This window comes from Silene latifolia, chromosome 10 (genome assembly GCF_048544455.1).
Source record: "Silene latifolia isolate original U9 population chromosome 10, ASM4854445v1, whole genome shotgun sequence".
Lineage (NCBI taxonomy): Eukaryota > Viridiplantae > Streptophyta > Magnoliopsida > Caryophyllales > Caryophyllaceae > Silene > Silene latifolia.
The window spans coordinates 111,768,663-111,777,365 of NC_133535.1; the positions used below are offsets into that span (position 1 = coordinate 111,768,663).

The 8,703-nt window shown below is 37.4% G+C and overlaps 1 non-coding gene across 1 annotated transcript; it reads right to left on the minus strand.

Annotated features, from left to right (window-relative positions):
- Window positions 1-7,392: 7,392 nt before the first annotated feature.
- Window positions 7,393-7,499, minus strand: LOC141609561 (small nucleolar RNA R71). The gene has a single exon (XR_012527482.1). It is a non-coding gene; the product is annotated as a small nucleolar RNA R71 (small nucleolar RNA).
- Between the last annotated feature and the right edge of the window lie 1,204 nt (window positions 7,500-8,703).

Below are 8,703 nucleotides of genomic sequence, written 5' to 3' on the forward strand. Positions count from 1 at the left end.
GATGTCAGCCATCATTTGCACCTACTCCATTATTTCCCTTCCCTTTATCCTCTCCATCTCCACTCCGACCTCCGATGACGAACATTATCACCCGCAAACGACCTTCTCCGTCGAAATCACCTACTTCATCGGTGATGTTGACGGTTATCCTTGACAACGCTCGCGGGAAAGCAGTAATCCTGCTATAAGGCCGATACGCCGGAAAGAAAGCCGTAATCATCAAGAACTACGATGAAGGAACTGGCAATCGCAAATTGTTGATTATATAGGAGTAAGCTTACCTATTTTCTGAAAATGTTTTGCATTCTAGATTTACTGTAAATGAATTGAAATTATCAGCAGAATGAAGAAAGTTGGTTCTAAGATAATAAGGACTAATATGCTGATGCTCTTCCCTGATGTCTGTCAGCCTGTCCGAAAGGGTACAAATTGTAGGGTAACAAAAACCGGGCTCTTAGCAGCTGCAGCAGGAGGTGTCGTAATTGACTTTGATTTGATGATTGATGATGAATTAGGTATTGCATTGATTGGTTTAGTTGTTTGATGATTGATGGTGCATTGATGAATTAGGTATTGATTGCATTGATTAATTTTAGTCCTTTGTTGGCCAATCTGGGCATCCTCATACGATGACTGGTTCCGGCCTGGGTTTGATATGTTTCTGTCCTTCGGTTTTAATCGGCCAATACTAATTTTCTTTGCAAACTGACGAAATTATTTTGCTTCGATGATGACGAATCTGAAGTCATGTGCGGAGTTGTAGTTTGTATTACTAGTTTCTAGTTAATGGTTAAATATGGCTGAGCATATGACAGAATTCGGAGTCTTTAACTTTACTCTCACGGTTTTAGTAAGTTTAACTCCTCTATGTTCTGTATAATGGAGATTGGAGATATATATCAATCTTCTTCTGAACTCGGAGTTATTGTCCTATGTCATCTTATTAATATGAGAATATGGATCAACTATTGTGTTGCTAAATTTGCCCCCGTCAGCCATTCGCCAGTAAACATCTATATTTTTGGCATGTTGACACTTTTGTGTTTCCCCAAAGCTTTTGTGCCAAAAGTGTAGATAGCCAGCCGAGTAAACACTACTCCTTTACATAGACCTGGCAAGAAACATGCGACCTGAACAATAAGCAGCCTAACTCAATCTGAGTATTTGTGACCTTCTCAGTGAAATAGGCAGGGTATTAAATCAAAGTAGTAACAAAAAATCAAAGTGACACCGGAATAACATCACAATAACAACACAATAACAGCACAATAACATGCGGTAAAAAAAAAGATTAAAAAAATCAAAGTAGTAAAAAAAAAATCAAAGTGACACCGGAATAACATCACAATAACAGCAGAATAACAGTAGAATAACAGCACAATAACACGTGGTAAAAAAAAAGGGAAAAAAATCAAAGACGTAAAAAAAATCAAAGTGGCACCGGAATAACATCACAATAACACCAGAATAACAGCACAATAACATGTGGTAAAAAAGAGTAAAAAAATCAAAGTGGTAAAAAATCAAAGTGACACCGCAATAAGATCACAATAACAGCAGAATAACAGTAGAATAACATCACAATAACACGTGGTAAAAAAAGAAAAAAAAAATCAAAGTCGTAAAAAAATCAAAGTTGATAAAGAGATAACATCACAATAACAGCGAAATAACAATAACAGCACAATAACATGTGGTAAAAAAATGAGAAAAAAAAAATCAAAGTCGTTAAAAAATCAAGTTAAAAAAAAGCACAATAACAACATAATAACACGAGGTAAAAAAAATAAGAGTGAAAAAAAATTCAAGCAAAAAAAATTTGGTACAAAAAGAAAAAGAAAAAAAGGTAACATAATGAGAAAATTAGAGAAAAACATAAGAGAAAAAAAAAATCAAAGTTGTAAAAAAAAGCATAATAACACGAAGTAAAAAAAAAAAAAAAAGAGATAAAAAAATTAAAGTAAAAAAAAAGAGTAGCACTAGAAAAAAGAGAAAATAAACTAAATAACAATGCTTTTATATGACAACTAAGATTAATCTTGGCCACTCATCTCTAATTTAATCTAATGGTTGAGATTCCCCCAACTCACAACTCACCATAAGAACCAAAATCACCAAATCCAATCTCTCTCTCTCTCTCTCTCTCTCTTTCTCTCTCTCTCTCTATATATATATATATATATATATATATATATATATATATATATATATATATATATATATATATATATATATATATATATATATATATATATATATATATATAAAGAGGGTCGTGTGCGAACTTAAAGTTCGGTGTGCGAACTAAAATACCAATTACTTATTCTAGCACATTCACACACTCCCCTCGAACTTCTCTCACTACGACTAAAAATCACTCTCATTCTCTCTCATTACTAACGACGACGGCGACGGCGACGGATCTACCACTGCTTTCGACGCTGACGGCATATGTTTCTTCGACCCTTAATGTATGTTTTTCCCCTTTTGAAACCCTAATTTTTCCTATTTTTCATTGTTCAGCTGCAGCCGTGATTTAATTTTCCTCTTTCATTACTCTAATATGTGTTAAATTCTCATTTTCACAAGCTATTGGTTAAGTTAGAGCATCTCTAACTAGTTGGTACAAATGTTCTCTCTTCCTGCTAGGATTCTCACTGCGCGATTTGCATTTGATTTTGGTGTCCATTTGTTTTATTGTATTACTGTATGTTGTGAGAAAATATTGGGCAAAATCGAAATTGTAATTTACCTTGAACGAACGAAACAACACAAAAGCGTATATATAGATCAGTTTATTGTTGTGCATTGTTGATACAATTTTACTTCGAGTATTTCAAAAAATCTGATTGATTGGAACCTAGGTAGTAAAACCCGGAACTTATTTTGTCAAGCTAGATACAATCCTTTACCTTGTTAGATACACTTATTTGTCAAGCTAGATACACCTCGTTACGTTTGTTTAATTCCCCAGGTGTCATCCCATTCCCTCTACGGTGTCTTTGGGTAGCTAGATACACCTTTTTGTGCTTCTAGAATCACACCTTCAGCTGGCTGTATACACTTTCCTCAGTAGTTAGTTAGTTAAATACTTTAAGTAAACTAGAAACACTTTCGTCACTTGCTAAATACACTACTTCAGCCAGCTACAAACGCATCTCTGGGTAGCTATACACACCATCAGCTGGCTAGATACACTTTAGTCAGTTACTCGATAGACATCGCTTAGATACACATTTTCATATTTTTTTGTGTCACTAATAGTTTAATTTCACTTGTTTCATAGACAAGTATAACAACTTGGTGCAATGGTTGTGTTGTCAATCTTCTTGATGAGGGTCAAGTGTCCTTTCGCGACCATTATGTCACTGAAAAACAATCAGCTATGGGTTTCTCTTTTTCTCCGTTAAAGGAAGTTATAGTGCCCGACCGTCACTATCAAGCATATCATTCTGTTTTTAATAATCAAGATCTTATGCATAACATCTTCTCTAAAATTGATCTTTATGAAGATAAAGCACATATGGCGCTCGTATGTCGAAATTGGGCTCAACTGTTTCTCATACACCCAAGTGCACCTGGTGTCAGCATGGCATATTGGCTTACTCTAGACATAAATGATGTGAATGGTGTTTGGATTATTCGTAAGGTTCCTATAATAGTCTTTTAAACATGCAAATGTTTCCTGACGGAGGATATGACCGCCAAATTCTTACTGCGTTTTCAGCAAGCAAAAATTACATATCAGAGTACTCACTTAATGCTCTTGATGATGTTCCACTCGGCCAAGTTAATGAATTATTGCATGCTTTAGCTGCTCCTAGTGAGGAACAAGATATAGCCATTGGCATTGCTGCGGACTTACTAGTCACTCGTCAAAATATATCTTTTCTTGATTTACCTTTGATGATGTATATATAGCCCACGTTTCCCAATGTTGTATCAGTATAATTAGGGTTTTGCACGTTAAGGTTTTTAACGTTGCCCTTTTGGTAGCCCTCTACTTGTTATTATTAATAATTCTGTAGTACTGTCAACCTTCTTAGTTTAACATTTTGGATAACATAAATTATCATGTAATCCTGTACTTTGTTTTCAATATTTCCATGGATCACTTTTCTATGAACTTGTTCTGTATTACCAAATACAATGTTCTTTACTTATGAGTTTTCATTTACTTTTGTATCTGTTATACTTCTGTCTTTTGTTAAAATTTATTTTGTTACATTTATTAGGATACCTGGTCACCCATACTTTTGATCCCGTACCCCAAAAAAGGGTTCACCCGGCCCCCCCTTAGGGTGTCTTCCGGATGTTTGAATGGAATTAACAAGCGAAAGGGTTTAGGGTTGGATTAGGCATATCCGCGGTAGCGGTCCGCCTAATCTAACCCTAAACCCTTTCCCGTCCCATATTAGGATACCCGGTTCCCCTACTTTTGATCCCGTCCCCAAAAAAGGGTTCACCCAGCCCCCCTTAGGGTGTCTTTTGGTCTTCCGGATGTTCGAATGGAATGAACAAGGGAAAGGGTTTAGGGTTGGATTAGTCGGATCCGCGGTAGCGGTCCGCCTAATCCAACCCTAAACCCTTTCCCGTCCCGTTTTAGGATAACCGGTTCCCCTTCTTTGATCCCATCCCCAAAAAAGGCTTCACCCGGCCCCCTTAGGGTGTCTTTTGGTCTTCCGGATGTTCGAATGGAATGAACAAGGGAAAGGGTATAGGATTGGATTAGGTGGACCGTTATAGCGGTCCGCCTAATCCAACCCTAAACCCTTTCCTGTCCTGTTTTAGGATACCCGGTTCCCCTTCTTTGATCCCGTCCCCAAAAAAGGGTTCACCGGGCCCCCATTAGGGTGTCTTTTGGTCTTCCGGATGTTCGAATGAAATGAACAAGGGAAAGGGTTTAGGGTTGGATTAAGCGGATCCGCGGTAGCGGTCCTGATGTGACTCATATTTGAGCATATTTAGTCCCCAAATTAGCCTCGTTCCTATGCTTTTTAGTGCATAATTTTGTCATTTACTATCTTTAGTTTCCCGTTTTGCATATTCTTTGAGGTTTTGATCCCTTGGTAGGAAAGGGGTGCAAACCTTGCATTTTCATGGCAAAATGGAGCTAAATTGATGGAATTCAATGAACAAGCATCAAAGGGAAGACGATACTAGAAGGCCTATGTAGAAAATAAAGTAGATTGGGCAATGATGAAAGGATCCTTGCATCCCTAACAAGATCCCCGAGGATTGTTGAGGAAAGAAGAAAAGAGAAGTGCTGACAAGAGATCCGAGCGTCTCCCTTTCCAGGACGAGCGTCTCCATGCCATGATCCGAGCGTCCTGATGCCAAGACGCTCGTCTTGAGGCCAGACAATCCGAGCGTCCCTCCTACAATCCGCTCGGATTCCCATGCAGAACCAACCGTCCCTACTGCCTAGACGCTCGGGACGAGCAGATTTTCTGGAGACCACCAAAACGGAGATGAGCATCTCCTTGGAGATGAGCACTTCCTCATCTTTTATTAAGGGTCCTAATAGTCATTTAAGCCCTTAGTAACCCTAATCTTTGTACCTAATCTCTTGTATAAATACCCTATTGTACTACCTAGATTGGCATGTCATCTTAATCTTATCTTAATCAAGTCTTAATACTCTCTTAATCTTGTAATCAACTCTTAATTTAGCATTAATACAAATCTCATTTCTTAATCTTTCCTTAATTTCTCTATTGTTCATCATTTATTTTGGGTAATTAGAAGATTATTTGGGTTTATTTGGAGGATAGACAACCTTCCATCAATCATCAAGTACTTCTATTATAATTTGCTTTATTATTTGGAATCATCTTTATAGGTATAATTCTCTCTTAATCCTTTTTAATTATTGTTAATCATCTTCATTTGTTCATCATGTTTTGCCTTGCCAGTATGATTGACAACTTTGTTAGCATATTAAACTTGATAATGAGTGAGTAGTTACCTTAGCTAGGGTTAATGGGAAATTAGAGGAAACCAACATGGCGATTGATTCATGCTTAATCTAATATGTTTTCATAATTAATTTGGTTGCTTGTTGTGATTCCAACTTATGCACATGTTATGTTTGATGAAATGCGAGCCTATGAATCCTTGCATTTTTTACCCATCACTTATATTTTCAATGAGACTTGTAAGACATAAACCAACTCGAATCTCATTAGACCATGCATATAGTTGGATAGGGAGGATTAAGTCGACTTGTAGGTGTTGTACAATCTAATCGATTCGGCTCCGGTACCCAAACCTTCCTAGGGATTGTAAGATATACACTAACTCGATCCCATCACAACAATAATTGCTTGCATCTAGTAGAAAATATGTTTGTATGATCAAATCCCTTGAATCCCCTATGAACCCATGACACCCTAGTGCTTTTAATCAATTGTTTACACCTCATTTTAATCATCTTGCTCGTTTTCATTACTTTATTTACATTGTTGTTTAGTTTAGTTGATCTCCTACCTCAACCCAAATTGTGACACCCTTAGACACAACCATTTGCAATCGAAAATCCTACATCAATACCCGTCCCTTGGGATCCGACCTTTACTTACCTCTTTACTAAGAGTAGAGTAGTTTGTGAAGTTATAAATATTGTGTTGGTCTAGGTAACGTTTGACGATAAGTAACCGAAATCGAACCGACCAAAAATGGCGCCGTTGCCGGGGACGGTGTTAACTTGATTTGATTTTCTTTGATTGTTTTTAGTTGTGTCTTTCTTTTCCTTGGGGAAGTAAAACTCCTCAAGGTTTGTTCTAATTGTTTTCGAGTTGTTTGATATTTTGCATGTCTAGGAGATCACAAGGTAACTTGTTACCCATTGATCTTGAAATTGAAAGAACTTTGACCAACAATAGAAGACTTGCTAAAAATACTTTGAGAGGTATTGGTGAGATTGTGGACATTCAACCAAACAATATTGTGTTTATAAACCCTTTTGCAAGAGAAGGAGAGGATAACCCAACACAAAATCAACCACAAAATCAACCCACAATGCCTAAATTTTCATCACATTCCGTACCAACCGAGGAGAACCTACCAAATGGTACTCCCACACCACAACATTTGACCGGTAATTTCATTGCAAAATCCGCATTTATACAACTAGTTGAGAGAAGTCAATTTGGAGGGATGCCTAGTAAAGACCCTCATTCTCATATGGAGACTTTTTGTGACTATTGTGATGCGATTTCTCAAACCGGAGTTACTCAAGACCAAATTCGATGGGTCTTATTTCCTTTTTCTTTGATTGGTACCGCGAAACAATGGTTAAAGAGCCTAGATAAGGCTACTCTTGGTATTGACTCTTGAAAGAAATTGACACTTGCTTTCTACAAAAAGTTCTATCCTGCGGAAAATACTAACATGTTGAGAGCCCAAATCACCGGGTTCAAACAAAGGGACGAAGAATCTTTGTATGAAGCATGGAAGAGATTCAAGGATACTTGCCGATCTTGTCCACATCATGGACTTAGCGAGTGGTTCCTTGTACAACAATTTTGGAATGGTCTATATGAAGACTCCCGAAACATTCTCAATATGGGATCAAATGGTATGTTTACCGAAGTTGATGATAATCAAACATGGAACAAGATTTAGGAAATGGTGGTCCATAACTCACAATATAGTAGACCTCGGAAGGCTACTAGAGGAGGAAAGCATGAAGTGGACTCTATTACTCAATTGGGTGCTCAACTTAGTGCTCATATTGATACCATTAATTTGAAGTTTGAGAAGGCTATGGCTAAGCTTAAAGAAGCCTCCAAATCACCTAAGCAAGCTGTTAATGCCATGGTGGCATCTTCATCAATTCTAAGTGGAGTATGTGAGAGTTGTGGAACTTTGGGACATGACCAAAGTGAATATAGGGGAACAAGTGAACAAGTGAATGCTTTCCAAGCATACAATAATGGTACCCCTTACTCCAACTATTACAATGAAAACACCAAATTCCATCCAAACCTCTCATACAAATGCCAAAATGTTCAAAACCCTCAAACAACATACACCCCACCTCCAATGAGAAACCAAGCTCAAAGACCCTTTTACAACCAAAACCTAGGTTATCAAAATCAAACTCCATACAATCAATCCAATGACCAAGGTTTTATGTTCAAAAAGCGGTCCTTCAAATGCAAAAGAACCAACAAGAATTCTTCACTCAAATGCAAAAAGATAGTCAAGCAAAAGACATCACCATCAATAACATCCTAGCCCACACCAAAATGTTGGAAACCCAAATATCTCAATTAGCATCTTCTAGCTCTCAAAGACAAAAGGGGCAATTACCACCTCAAAGTAATCCCCCAAGAAATAAATCGGTAAGTGCCATCCATTTGAGGAGTGGTACAAGGTATGAAGGGCCAAAGGAGCAAATTCAGGAAGACATTGTGGAGGATAGTGATAAGGAAAGAGTTGTGGAAAACTCTAGGGAAGAAGAACCCACCATTCAAGAAGTTTCAAAGAAGAATGAAGAAAAGGCTAAAGATAAGGAGCCTATTGTTATTAGACTTCCATTCCCAAGTCCTCAAGCTAAGTCTAAGTTTGATGAACAACTTGGAAAGTTCATGGAGATTGTGAAGAACTTAGAAGTCTCAATTCTATTCACGGAATTGATAAATCATGTTCCGGCCTATGCAAAGTACATGAAAGATATTTTTACCAAGAAGAAATCCA